The following is a 15,768-nucleotide window of genomic DNA, read 5'->3' on the forward strand; positions in this document are numbered from 1 at the left end:
ACTGCACAGTATATTATCTGGGATAAAAGCTACCTCCTCGTAACCTGCAGTTATAGCCCTGTCACTATTTACGATGATGGAATTCCTGAATCTGACCTCAGTTCAGGGTGAATTAACCCACACGCCTGCTTTACACAGCCTCGTAAAGCAACTATGTGACAGGAATAAATGGAAAACATGAATGGAAAACATACAGACAGCTCAGTGGGCCTGAAATAAGACCCAGTGGGGGCTAGGAGGAGGGGGGGGGGCGGCATCATAAAGGAAGAGGGAGAGGAAGCAGTGAGGTAGGACATGTTTTTGTTTTAATTTCAGAGGGCCTTGTACTCTAATGACGTTAAGTCTTATAACTACATCAATGCATTTTATGATCTGTGAAAGCTCTAGCCTCAGGAGATTGTGAGGGAAGAGATCTTTCCAGAAAGCACAAGGGAAACAATAAGAAAGGAAAAGGGGGGCCAGAGGGAGGGGGCGGGGGAACTGTTCGCTCCAGACAGTCTGGACGTTAAGGTCAGTGAGCGGACAACTGAGGAGAGCAGGCAGTTCAATGTTCCTTACACTCAGACGGAGGAGGACTGGCATGTAAAGAGACAGGGAGATGCCCAGCCAGGCCGCAGTCTCTACAGAGCTGTTTGGACAGGGGCCGAGTCAGTCACATGCGACTCTCATGTGAATGCCTGTTGCCCGTGGTCTAATGGTCTTTAACACGTGCCTGTCTAAACTTCCTCCACAGTCCTAGACAGTGCTTTAAATAGAAAAATAGAAGTGCGGCTTGTTTCTGAGAAGTGCCGGTACTCTCCAATTAAAAGTATTACGTTTTTCTTGAGATGTGCCGGTACTCTCCCTCTCAAAATAAAAAAGTGCTGGTACTCAGTACCGGAGAGTACCAGCCCATTTAAAGCACTGGCTAGAGGAAGGTCCATTAAGGAGCCGTGAAAGCAAGTCTGTCGTGTCTCTTACAAATGAATTCTACAGGCCAAAGTGAGAGTAACGCTCACAGGTAGTGCAGCTTCCAGGATTCTCGCCTGGGCTTGTTCAACTTCAAAAAAACGGGGAGATGTCCTTCAAAGTGGTTTTTCTGGAAGGCTGTATAGGCAGTTAGCAGCAGGGCCTTAACACGGGCTCCTGTAGCGTAGGGGGTCTCCCAATCTTTCACGTGCCCCCCAACCCCCATTCAGCCCAAGGCCAATGAATTTCTGTGAGCCTCTCTCCACATCCTGCCAGGGAGCCTCATCACTTTGCGTTAGGCCACTGACAATTAGCCAAACAGTCGATATGTGACCGAAAATTCTATGTCAGGACCGGAGGCTCCGATTATGCTATCTCTTTCTTTACTGATCCAAAATAGCAGCCAATCAAAAACAAGTAAAACAAAAAACTATACATCCCATGATGCCTCATATAAAATCACATGGTCCAATCACATGACCTTTGCCCATAAGACTCTTGACCCTCGACGTCACTTCCTCTTTTTTTGCTGCTTCGCAGCAGATAAGTAATCTCAAATTAATCTCCGTCATTTACATGTGTTTAAATGCTTTTTTATTGAAGTGTTTCGTTGTTTCAAGCGTCGCGATTCAGCGCGCTTATACTGTTTATTTAAATGCGCCCTTCTCCGCGCGTGTGTGAGATCGGCTTTGCCGTTTTATTGCCCATATTTTGGTGGAGCTGAGCTGCCTGCTTCACGCAGTCTCTCGTTCCTTTTTTGCTGATGCGCGTGAGCGTGCCTCGGAACGAGCCGATTCTTTCTCTGCATTGAATCAATCGGCTCGTCCAGGCTTAGCGCGCGTGTTCCCTGCAGTCCTTCTGACATACAATACTGCTCCCTGACGCCCCGCTTGTGGTAAACTTAGCGAGGGTTGTAAAATTGTGATTAGGCTTCTGCCGAGAGTGTTTTCAGGCAGCTCCCTCCACACCTTATTAGGGCACTTTCCTCTATTGCCTGATTTGGGGTTTTTACACTCCCCCACCATCGTCTGAAGATATTTAAAGACATTTTAAACTGGCTGTTCAAAAGGTTACCTATTCTTACTTATATCATATATTAAATAATAATGTCTTTTACTATTTTTTGGACCTGGCTCAGTGGGATGACCAAGAGGTTGAATATTATTCAGAAGATTTGGGCAATCAGCTGGAAGTTAATTTAGTAGAAGCCCTTGATACTAGAGTCCAGCAATCAGTGAATGATGCCCTAGTGAGAGCCTTGGGTCCCTTTTCAGGGCAACATTTTGATTACGCACATTCCCAGGGTTGGGTGCATGGACAACAACCTCAACCCAAAGGTAAAAAAGCAAAGGCTAAAGCAAAGAATCTAGAGGAGACTCGAGCGGATATTAGCGAGATTCACGCCAACGCCTTTGAAAAACTGCGCAAGAAGCGTAGTAGGGAACATAACTATAGTTCACGAAAGGAAGACTCTTTTTCACCTTCCTCCTCTACTAAGGATTCGTCTTTTGAGGCTTCAGAACAATCAGATACTCCGACCTCCAGTAAGAGAGCTAAAAAAAGGGTCCCGCCTTATCAGGTTTTGGACTTTGATCCCACAGAAATCATGCATCCTAGAGCTTCCAATTGGGTTCCCCCTCCCGAGGTGGCCCAATATGTTCAATCTAACCTGAGAAAATGTTTTGATAAAGAAGTCCGCTCTCGTCTAAGAGCTGAGTGCCCCAGACCAGATTTAGAGGGTAAGGTTTCGACACTCCAGCGATAGACCCTACTATGGTTACGTTCATGAGGAAGTTTGCTAAGGACCCTAAAAAAGGTTTAGATAGATTATGGCGGAATTGTCAAGACAAACTTTTGGACCTTTCTGGCCCTCTGACTAAGATCCTCGAGATGGCATATCTGTCTAAAGAATCAGGAACTCCTGTAGACACGGATGTCCTCATCGGTTGAGCACAAAGAGCAATTCGCTAGTTAGGAAATACTAATTGCGCTATTTATTCAGAGCGCAGGAAATCTATTCTCATGCGCATTGACCCAAAGCTGTCAGATTTAGCATCTTCGGAAGCGGGTCTTTCTGCCGAAGGTCTTCTTTTCGGGTCCTCCTTTATTAAGGATTTGTTCAAGTGCTGTTCCACCTTTGCCTCCTTAGATAAAGCCCAAATGTCTCTCAAAAAAGTATGTACAGAGGACGCATGCCCGGCTGAGGAACATTCAATAGTCCCCAGAATTATTACCCCAGAGGCAGAGGTAGTTGGTATGGTGAACAACACTCCACCTTCTACCCCACTCGTCCCAGAGGAGGGCGTCCTCGCTTCTGCAGAGGCTCTCGTAGAGGTCAACAAGGAGCCATACAAGACACAAGTTTCACAGGTGAGCATTATTCATTATCCTCAAGTCACACTTGGGGGCAGAGTGGCATTGTTTTTGAGAAATTGGAAAAGGATGAGAGGAGATTCATGGATCCTCCAAACGGTCATGGGTTTTCGCCTAGAGTTTATCAGCACCCCCAAGCAATTCAATCCACTGCTCCAGATGTGTTTTTCCCTAGCAAATCAAGATTTTATAGACAAAGAGGTTCATGCTTTATTAGACAAAGGTGCAGTACAGTTTTCCTCCCCGCACCCTTACGGTTTTCTCAGCCCTATTTTTGTAGTAGACAAAAAAGGGGGAGGACATTGTTTAGTCTTAAACCTAAAGGATTTCAATCATTGGATTCTGTACAGACATTTCATGTTAAGAGATATTCTGTTAGAAGGGGATTGGATGGTTCGTCTGGACCTAAAGGATGCTTATCTGTCGAACCAAATTTTTCCTCCTCACAGGAGATTTCTTCAGTTTCAGTGGAGAGGCCAGTGCCTGGAATTCCTTGCTCTCCCGTTCGGTCTGTCATCAGCCCCTTGGTGCTTCACGAAGCTACTGAGGCCTGTGATGGAATGGCTAAGAGCCACGGGAGTCTGATTGATCATATATCTGGACGATATTTTATTGATGGCTCAGTCGCCTCAAGTCCTCCTGTCTCAGTTGAACTGGGCCATCAGTCTTCTGCAAGATTTAGGTTTCCTCATCAATGTGCAGAAGTCACTGTTGAAACCGACTCAGGTGATAGATTTCCTGGGTTTTCGAATAGACTCAGTCCTATGTGAACTCCTTCTTCCCTCGCAAAAAATCCGCAACATCAAGAGAGAATTGAGATTGGTTCTGACCAGGCCGACCGTCTCTTTAAGGAATATAGCCAGGGTAGAAGGTTTGTTAGCCTCGTCCATTCAAGCGATTTTCCCGGCTCCCTTACATTACCGTGCTCTACAGAGACTCAAAATCAGACATCTCCAACAGGGTCTGAGTTACTCAGAACAGATTCCGTTGACTGCCGAGGTAAGATCGGAGATTCAATGGTGGATTCATCATATGGAAGCCTGGAACAGCAGAGCGATCTTCGGGTCTCACCCAGAGGTGGTGATAGAATCCGATGCCAGCCGCTGGGGGTGGGGAGCCCGCTGCAACTCTCTAGTGACTGGAGGCAGATGGTCAGACTGGGAGCAAACTTTGCATATCAATTGCCTGGAACTTCTGGCGGGTTCCTTTGCGATAAAGAGCTTATCCCCTCAGAAGACAGACTGTTGCATACTGTTACGGATAGACAATGTCTCAGCAGTGAGGTATGTCAACAAATTGGGGGGCACGAAATCCAGAATTCTAGCAGAGATTGCCAAGGATTTCTGGCATTATTGTCTGACTCAGCACCTGGTGGTGATAGCAGAATATCTCCCAGGGGACCAGAACATTATAGCAGACTGGAATTCCAGATACCTGACAGATTCCAGTGACTGGAAACTGGACCCAATGATTTTTTCCCAGATAATCAAGGAATAGGGCAGTTGCGATGTGGATCTGTTTGCCTCTCGGCTAAACTTTCAGACGCAAAAACTTTACAGTTGGCGCCCAAACCCTTGTGTATTGAAGACGGATGCATTTCTCCAAGATTGGTCTCAGTTTCAGGGTTCTGCCTTTCCATCATTTCTGATGATTGCCAGGGTGTTAATCTCAGGTTCGGAGACAGAAGACAGAGATCGTTCTGGTGACTCCCTTTTGGAGAGCACGACCTTGGTTCCCCATAGCGCTTCATTTAGCTTGTGCCTCTCCTCTTCTCATTCCTCCTCGTCGGAATCTTCTCTTGAGTCCGGAGGGCCTTCAACATCCGATGATCTCGTCAGGGAAGTTGACTCTGTTAGCCTGGTTGATTTCAGGTCAAGATGGAGTACCCCAGACATTTCACAACATGCTGCGGACTGCATTAAACAGGCCTGGGCCGGTAGTACACATAAAAGATATGCCTCAGCTTGGCGCAGATGGAATAGTTGGTGTGATGGAAGAGGTGCCAATCCAGTGGAAGCACATATTGAGTTGATAGTTAATTTCCTAGCAGAACTAGCAAGTTCAGGTTTAGCATACCGGACAGTCAACAATTTTAGATCAGCCATTTCGGCAGGACATTCCCATTTGGATGGTAAACCCGTCGGGGAGCATCCTCTAATCTGTAAACTTCTGAGAGGTATACGACTCGCTAAACCTCCTCAAGCTAGATATTCAGTGTTATGGGATGTTAATGTTACTTTAAAACTCTTGGATTCTTGGCCTGCCAACAGATATTTGTCGCGCAAGCAGCTTTCATCAAAATTGACCATGCTTTTATGTCTTATTTCTTGTAAAAGAGTGTCGGATGTCAGAGCTCTAGACTTAGCTGGTAGGGTTTATTCCCCGGATGGGGTTACCTTTTCGGTGACAAGAAGGACTAAAACGAATTACAGGTCAGTATCTTATCCAATGTATCCTGACAATTCTAAACTGTGGGTAGTTCAATGTTTAAAGGAGTATGAAGTTGTTACAGAAGAATTTAGGCAAGATGTGAGAGGGCAATTGTTGATTTCTTTGCAGAAACCTTTTAAACCAGTTACTTCAGCTACTATAGCTAGATAGATGAGATGGTTAATGAATGAAGCTGGTATAAATACCACCCTTGTTGGAGCTCATTCTGCTAGAGGAGCTATGGCCTCTAAATCATATGCTCTGGGTTCCTGATTAGAAGACATTATGAAGGCGGCTGACTGATCTTCAGAAAATACTTTTCGTAAATTCCATCACAAACCTGTCTTGGATATAGCCTCTGTAGTTATGGGACAGCTTTAAACTAGCATAATCGGAGCCTCCGGTCCTGACATAGAATACAAAATTTTCTAGCTTACGCGTCAAGAATTTTCAATTCTATTAGGGACACGGAGGCGAGGATTATCCCACCCCCAAGTGCAATATGATATTGAGTAAACAATTAATGTTGAAATTAATGATTTATTGTTATTTTTTACTCACCCAGTTTAAGGTTATTAATAGAGATATCAATTTTATTGAAACATATTCAATCCATTTTGGATATTACCTACCTGTTTTATTATTTATAGGTTCTGATCAGAAGAATTCCTGAATTCTCATGGTTTCATGAAAGGTTTCGTGCATAGCTGCCTCTTGGGACTGTTTCCCTTCGTGTTGGACTCTTCAAGTTCTTGTTATCCCATGGGAGTGGATGTTCCTAACTCCTGTTTTTCGGGATTGATGTAAGAAGTTTCGATTCAATTTGAACTATCTGTTTTGACCAAAGAAAGAGGAAGTGACTTTGAGGGTCAATAGTCTTATGGACAAAGGTCATGTTTAGTGATTGGGCCATGTGATATTATATGAGGCATCATGGGATGTATAGTTTTTTTGTTTTACTTGTTTTTGATTGGCTGCTATTTTGGATCAGTAAAGAAAGAGATATCATAATCCTCGCCTCCGTGTCCTTAATAGAATTGAAAATTCTTGACGCGTAAGCTAGAAATGTTTTTATTCTCACGTCTGATTTGCTTTGTCATGGCAACAAAGTAGCTGGAAATCTTGGATTTCCCATACCGGGAGTCTATTGCTGGCCGCGGATATCCAGGAATAGCCGGACCTTTTATGTCACTCTCCATTTGAACCTTGCACTACTTAATGACCCAACTGCCATTTTACCCCTCCAAAGAATACATAGATTTTACCACTTCCGCCAATCAGGCAGCCTATTTCATTGCTTCAAGCTTGCAGCAATGAGTCCTAGGTGATAGCAGTACATTGTGTTTGGTCACTGGGCGTCACAATACTTAATTGATGTGAGAGCCCCTCCCTCTCAACCTCGGTTGGTTCAATCCAAGTGCAAAAGTGCAGAAAGGTCACCATACTCCATGTGCAGGATTGCTATTTGCCGTTATGTTATGTTGTGTTGTAAGTCCTGTGTTTCATTTTAACATTCTGGCAGATTCAGTATGTTTCACTATACAGGCGGCAAGCGCCATAACTCTCCTGGTAAAGTGCTCTACATGGTTGTGTTGTTGCTCCCTAGCATAGCTCCAGGTTCTGCTGAAAAGTAAAGGTGTACCCAAAGTGGTACTCCTTTTAACATGGGTGACAAATGTCACTTTATCCATGGTATGACTAGAGGCTGGTGGCAGCTAATTGCTAATAATGATGTACAAATATTCTATCTGGTCCAACATTGGGGACATTGACTACTGACTCTATTTGGTAAAACTGTGTTTAAACATGATTACCACCAATGTCCCTTTTTGGTACTGATCGCCCAGGATATCGTGGGGGGAAAACAGGGGCACACCAATGCACCATGAATGTTCTTTGCTTCTTTTATAACAGTCATACTTTCTATTATTTCAGTCCATCCTAATTCAACAGTATATTTTGTGAAATAGTAATAAACACACTTCCATTTGGACAGTCATTCTTCTATTTATTTTTGGAGCAGGTGGAAACCCTGCCACACTCACTGGCAACAAGATGACTAGCTCATAGTCCAGGGCACAGAGGACCAAGTCTAAAAATGGGCACCATTAATACACATCCTTCTACTAATCTCTACCCCAACCCTACCTCTGGTAATTTACTGTCCTCACTACACCCATGTCTTGACACATCAACAGCTCAAACAGCCTACAGAAATTTCCACGAATTTGTGCTGTGGCTGAAATAACTGAAGTGGCCATGCGAGAAGTGGTGTAACAACCAATGGGCTGACGTGCCGAGCCATACAGAATCCCGAATTCCTAGATTGATCTGGAGTATGCGATCTCAGACTGCTGAACAGCGATCCACAGTCCATGTGAAACTCGGCACATGGGCTTTTTCACCCAAAGCTTCATACCCCAGTTCCAAGAACCCCTTGTCCATACAACAAATGTGGTACTGTATTGCATCTACATTTCTATAGCACATACTAGCCCCGAAGATGCACAGAAACTCTGTATGGTGGGTGTCATGCTACTTTGTAACCCAAAGTTAGTGGCTACCGAGTGGTTATTCATTATTGTGGTGAATTTGTTGGGTATTGAGTTTGTCATGTGTCTTGAGCGAACTGAATCATGTCATCCAGTTTCAAGTGGAGAATCAAGTGAAAAAAGTAAGGTGTAATTATTAAAGTGAGTTTAGGTAATTGGAAAAGGTAGATTAGTAAATAAGGATTAGATATTCTGAGTTTGCAAAAAGAGGTTACACTGAAGGAGAAATTTAGATTTATTGGAATTGGATGAGTAGGTAGTTTAGAAAAGGTTGCGTACTGCGGAAATGGTTACTCTAAAGGAGAGTTAATGTTTTACAAGGAAGGGTATGGTTAGTTTACTGAAGTGAAGCAGAGAGTAAGGTAGACATAACATAGAGTAGGGAACACTCAGAGACACTAAGGCATGCAGAGGATGGAGCCTAAAGAGAGTATCATTTGAATAGTAACATATGCAAGAATAATCCCTAGCTAGAAATTAGATTGATTTTCATGCAGGGTTTTTTGGAATATTGAGAGAGGATGCAATCTGAGAAAGTATAAAGAGTAGAACAAAAGGTTGAAAGCTGATTACCTCTGGGCAGGAGACATGTTGTATCTTTGGTTGTTCTGTTTGGCTGTTGATGGTGTTGTTACAGTCTGTCTATTTTTACATCGATATCAATCATTATAGAAATTGCTTGACTTAGGACTTGCTTTTAACATTAGTTACTGATTTATGTTGTATGTCCAGATAGCTGGTTGTTTAAGTTTGTCTAGTGTGCTTTTAAGGAGTGGACAATCCTGGGAGTTTGCAATGATCATTCTGTTATGAGTTTGTTAGAAACAGATGCATGGGTGGTGAGTTCTAGCAGGATGCGTCTCCCTTATATTAGGGGTTGCTTGTAAAGGGGTTCCGCTGATTCAGCACTTTTGTCATCTTAAAGGTACATGGAGGGGATCTGTCTGTGGATAGAAAATGAGAATGTGTGGATTCCTTGTTGGATCACATTGGGAATAATAAGGTTTTAACCATCCTTCTGAATTCTAAGTGATTTTCAGTGACTCAGATCTTTGCAGGTAGGGAATTCCATAGTTTGTGGTTCCCTGCCCACCCTTTCCTGCAGCAACCTACCTGTCACTGGGGTGGGCCTTCATCCACCAGTGTGCTTTGTGACTGGAGGCATGGCTAAAGGACTGCTGAAACTCTCTTCAGCGTGGTTTGAATCCTGGAGCCCGTCTCTCTGTGGTCAGCAGTTCTGGCCTGGATTTTCCTGCAGCAACCTGCCTGTCACCAGGGTGGACTTGATCCCTCAGGTTGTTTTGTGATTGGAGACGGGCTAAAGAACTGCCGGCACGCGCTTCAGCATGACTTACAACCCGCAGCATGGGACGCCTGGGTGTGTGCCTGGGCGAAGACAGGGCCAACATCGGGCCAGACTTCACCTGTTATCGCCCGGAGGAGGCTATGCTGGGCCACCCCTCTTGATTGTGTCCCAAAAAATAAAAGAGGTAATGTTTTTTTTTTACTTCCATTTTTTGCTATCAATTGTTAGCTACTGTGTTTAAAGTTCCTGTTGGAAGAGTACTAAACCTTCCCTGCCCTTTCCGTTATGAAACGCAGGGCTACTCACTAAAAACATATGTCTGGCACCACCCTGGACAGCTTCTTGCAACAGGCTGTTGGGGTAATTAATAAGGAAACTGAACTTTCAGAACAGCGCTTGTCCCTGTCATCCCCACTTGAATTTGATTTCGAATCCTTTCTGATCCCCCCCCGAGCCCCATGCCTACTATGGTCGCCGCAAGCATCCACATATTGTGGCAAGTTGAGAGTTCAGGTGCTTTGGGTATCCCTTCTGACCCTCTCGATTCTGGCCTTACTGTGGCTGCTGAAATTGTTGGCCATTCTGGGACGCCCCAGAATTTTGCCAATGAGGGTGGGTTGGGCATAACAAAAAATCTGTGGGGAAGAGGAAGAGAATGGTGAGTGGGGCCAACTGTAAGAGCCAATGTTGAGGCCTTTAACTGCTCCGCCCAGCCCTGGCCCTGGCCCTAAACCCTGCTGTAACTGACACACTACGAGCAAGCTCAGGGGCATTGTACCTGACTTAGTGGAGGAAATATCTAAGGGCGTGGTAACCTCTTTCAAATGTGCATTAGGGCCAGTTTTGGCTCGCCATCAGAAAGTTGCAGAAGCATTGTAAAATTTGAGTGGTGTCTTTGTGGAGCGTCGCCCCTCAGGGTCATGGCCATCCAGCCCTGCGGCTAGCGCAAGTGCCAATGTTACTTTCATTCAGTCCCAAGCTCCACCAGACTTGGTGACCACTTCCAGGGTGGTGGATGACTTCTCCAGTGAGGGTAGAAGAAATTTTGCTGAAAATGGGCTCGGTTTCCAAGGAACCCTGTCAGGGGGAGGTGGGGCTCTGGCGCAAAAAAGAGGGCATCATGAACCAGGGCATAATAGTCTTGGGTGTACATTGGGGTTCCCGCATCCTAAGCTCCCTATACTTCATCTAACCCCTCAGGCTACCCCTTTTTTCTTGTTTCTAAAAAAATATCCCCTCTACGAGACCTGTCACGTGACCGACTAGTTAATAAGGTGGTGCACTAGACCAATGGCAGACTGGGGTGGTTCTAAGCTATATCATAATCAGGTTAATCTAGTTCACAGAGTCTCCTGGGTAGGAAACATTCTGAAACCAGATAACAATGATTGCATTGTAATCAACTTTAAAGTCAGCAGGGTGGCCAAAGACATTCTGACCAAGCTTAATTCCAATGAGCCAACCTCTTCGACCATAGAAGCACTTCCACTAGGCTACTTCTAATGGCCACCGGCTAGACTGATGCCTGCACCTACGATTTTCTGTCATGCCATCCCTACTTCAAATAGGTTTGCCCTCATCTCACAGCTGGGCAGATGGATTGACTCCCCGCTGATGCTACCTTTGTTGACCCTAACAATTTACAGGGTGGGAATAGTTTGGTAAAGCCCAGCTCCGGACTAACATATCTTCCTTCCACCAGTGACATCTCTACCTTCAGCGAGGACCTTGGAAATAACCTAGTCAAGTCATTAATGATAGCCTCATGTGGCGGGCCTGGTGAGTAAGTTGGGCAATCAAGACGGGCGTAAATTTCTTGAACGCTATGCAGACATTTGTCTGCAAGAGACATGGGTAACCAACCTGATATATTGACTGGTATGCCACTTATTTTACATCAGCAATTCCAGGTGCTATGGGCACAGCCAAGGGAGGTCTCATCACCCTTACCTCCCTTGCGTTCCCTTCCCAGGTCATATTATTGAGTCTTGGATCTGTGCATTACCTGCTCATTGTTTTACACTGTTTTACAATGCAAATGTTATTGATAAACGTGTATTATAATGTTTTTGATCTAATCAAGGTGGAACTGACAAAGATATTGATAACTGCATCAGAGGCATGAAAAGTAGTGATGTGGTGATACTTCTCCGAGATTTTAATATAAGGCCTTGCCAGTTTTCTTTAACTGTGGGCTGGTGGACCGCACAGGAGACTCTGCCACCCACTTTGCTCATAGTCCACTGGGCGATGAGTTTAATCTGGTATTGATGAGATGCAACCTAGTTTTGCCTTTGATTCTTTGACCTTGGTCCAGATCACTTCCACCTTTATTGGGAGGGATACTTTAAGTCACATTGATTTTATTTTTTCTGAGAACCTGAAGGATTGGGCATTGGATTACACACTTTATGATTATCCTGTTAGTGACCACAGACTTCTGACCCTATCAATTGATGTGTCTTTTTTGCTAAGATGCACATTAAGACTAATCCCATTGTGTTACCATTCTCCAAATACAAAGGGGGGGGGGGCAGAAATGGTCTAAGGTGGATAATGATTCATTTTAATCGATTTTGCTGGGCTCCTCACTCTCTTATTTTTTTTATATGTCTAGATGATAACGGTAAACCGGGGGTGGTCATGAACTGCTCAGTAGTTTTGATAGAATATGTAATACTGCACAACTTGCTTATGGTTCCAATTAAATCTGGCAACAGGAAGCCTGCTAAATGGTTTGATGTCAATTAAACCAAGGCTCCTAACCAGTTATTGACAACCCTCAAAGTAGTTTCCAGGGATCAGGAGATGGTACATAGGTGTAGGGCAGCATATAAAAATGTCCTAAGGGACTGGAGCAATACAATTAGGGAGTAAGCTAATGTGGGCCAGTGAGCTAAATGAAAGCAAATCCTTCTGGATGATGGTAATCGTAATAATTTAAAAAATATTCAGAAATCGTCCTTGACACTGTAATTCCCCCTGAAGTCTGGGTTGCTCACTTTGATGCACCTCTATTCTGACCCTTCTCAGAGACAGGCCTTTCCTCTGGGCAAGGCTGTTGCTAGCTCATCCTGACTGTCTCCAGGCTCCCCAAAGCCTATCCAGTCCTTGGTTCTGGCATCTGTTGGTCTGGGGATCGAGCTTAGTGAGGTTATAGCAGCAGGTCTTAGCTGCTCTGCTGGGAAAGCTCCAGGACTGGACGGGGCTCCATCTGACCTGTTTAAGGACACTATTTCACTGTGGTCCCCACTTTGACTGATGTCCTTAACACTGTCTTAGCAACAGGTCCTCCAAGGGCTTGGTCTCATGCAACCATTATTCCTGTTTTAAAAAAAGGCTCTAAAGGTGACCCGCAATGTAATTACCCCATCTCACTGGTTAACTCAACTCAGTCTATGAGGAGAATACTGCTGGAGCGCTTGCAAACCAGGAGTTTGGAGCACAACAGGCTCTCAGAGCTACAGTTTGGTTTCCATCCGGACATCTGTACCTGGTATTTATGGACTTGAGCTTCCATTTTGATTCCATAAACAGAACCAAGCTATGGAGCATTATGGGGTAAATCAGAATATTATTAATTTTTCAAGAGAACGGCGCAATGAAGTGTGAGGTCCAGCCCAGGGGGGATGGTGGGGCTGGAACTACTGAAGCTTTCAATCTGGCCGGAGGTGTATGATGGGTCTGTGGACTGTCCACATATAGGCGATTGTAGCATTCCCGCTTTGATTTACGCAGACGGTACAGTCCTAATAAGCAAGACTGCAATTGGTTTGCTGCATTTACCAAACCGTTTTTGTAGTTTTATGGTGATTTTGGACCTGACGTTTAATCTGGCCAAACCCCATGTTATGGTTTTTGGGTCCAGGAAGAAGGAAGTTACTGTTTTCATAGTTAACAATAATGGATTTTGGCGCTAATCCCGCAAAGTACATAGAGGCCCATTAAAAATAATGGTGTGCCTCCTTTGATTCCACTGTGCCATTTTTGCAGGCCCCCTAATGGGGAACGCCCCCTTGAATACATTATGCCTGGCACAGGCATAATGTGGCACAAGGGTTTACAAAGTGGCGCAAGTCAATTCAAATGCAAGCAAATCAATGCAAATATTTATTTTCCAGTGCAAAATTTGTTTTGCGCTGAAAAATCACTTAAAAGTAAGGCAAAGCAGCGCATAGCGCAGCTTTGCATTACTTAGCGCCAAGGGGCCGTTCCATGGGTGGTTCTTGGGTGTTTCCTTGCCACCTAAGGTTTTTGACGTAAAATCTTATGTACTAAAAAAAGGAAACAGGGTTTTGCATCAAAAAATAGTGCCCAATCTAACTAGGTGCTATCACAGAGAAACACTGTTATTTCTCAATTCTTTTCTGGCTTTGCATGCGTGCTGCACTGTACAACGCACATACAAAATGGGAAATAGTGTTTCCGACGTACACGTGGCCAGTTAAGCGCTCGATGTGAGGATACGCCGGATAAAAATTAATTACCGGCATCCTAAAACGGGGACAATTCAACAATCGATATTGAGGAGAACAAGGAGGAAATATTTTGAGTCTTTGACACTGCAGGAAGTACTGAAGAAGTCAATGGACACTCCCTAGACGAAACACGTGTTGACGGGATGGGCGAAGTTGTGATTTCTTTGATGGAAATTTGGAATTCTATGGAAAATATGTGATGGAAGTTGGGAACAAGCTCAAGGAGAATTAAACAAGATTCTGTTCATGAAACCGATTGGAGGAGGACTCTTCATTAATTGAATTTATTCAGTATCATTCATTACATATGCTGAAAGAAGTAATTTATAGCGTGTGCTGCTAAAATTGTTTATTGTTAGATAACATTGGTAATCGTATAGGGCTCAATGGGGGGTGTAGTCTTAGTATAGCAGCACCGGTGATTAGTATAAGAACAAATATTGTGATATAGAGCGCCAGGTACTCCTTATCACCCCTACTCCTACAGGTCTACATTATGCCTGGCACAGGCATAATGTGGCACAAGGGTTTACAAAGTGGCGCAATGCAAGCAAGTCAATGCAATTCAAATGCAAGCAAATTAATGCAAAATGTTTTCATACTTATTTGTTTTCCAGTGCAAAATTTGTTTTGTGCTGAAAAATCACTTAAAAGTAAGGCAAAGCAGCGCATAGCGCTGCTTTGCATTACTTAGCGCCAAGGGGGTGTTCCATGGGTGGTTCTTGGGTGTTTCCTTGCCACCCAAGGTTTTTGACATAAAATCTTATGTACTAAAAAAAGGAAACAGGGTTTTGCATCAAACAATAGTGCCCAATCTAACTAGGTGCTATCACAGAGAAATACTGTTATTTCTCAATTCATTTAGCTTTATTTCGGTAAATATAAATACCATAAAAGCACATCACACAAAAAAGGAACAGCAAACTACATGATAAACAATTTAAGTCATAAAAGATTGAAAAGGAGAAAAAAAAGAAAAGAGAAATATTTACACATAAGCAGTTCCCTCATGGAAAATCGCACCTTATAGTTATGTAAAAACACATTATAGGTAAAAGAATAAAATACAAGCCTGGCAAACCACATCAGATAAAAAGGACATTTCTATTTAAAAAATATCTAAGAACAAAACAAAATAAAAACAGGAGGTAGGGAATGCGTCTGAACCAATAAAAGTGATATGTGCATACAATGATAAATCCATCAATTGTTGTTTACCACATTCATTGTTAAATTTCCCTCTGCTTTTTTAAGCGTGTTCAGTCTGATACGCCAGATTGAATCTAAATATTTTGACAAACAACAAACCACTAAAACCGATGAATCAGATTTAAAAATTCTCAAAGCTAGCAAGCAGTTTTTAAAACCCTTACTTCTGCACAGAGGAATAATCCAACGGACTCTTTGTTTGGAGTATGCGGGGCATTGGAAGAGAATATGAGTTACTGATTCTTCTCTGGCACAGCCCATCGGACACATCTTAGAAGAACAACTAGAATTAGACCATTTATAAGTGAGGGAACGCAAAGGAAGAGAGCCCACCCTGAATCTAATGTATAATGAACGAGCAAACGGAGAAGATACTATATCCATATATTGTGCAAATTCATAATGGCATTTAAAATATAAAAAGTTTCCCGTCATGGATGATGACGAGACAGCGGACAATTGGGAAAGTTGA

This window comes from Pleurodeles waltl, chromosome 12 (assembly GCF_031143425.1).
Source record: "Pleurodeles waltl isolate 20211129_DDA chromosome 12, aPleWal1.hap1.20221129, whole genome shotgun sequence".
Classification (NCBI taxonomy): Eukaryota; Metazoa; Chordata; class Amphibia; order Caudata; family Salamandridae; genus Pleurodeles; species Pleurodeles waltl.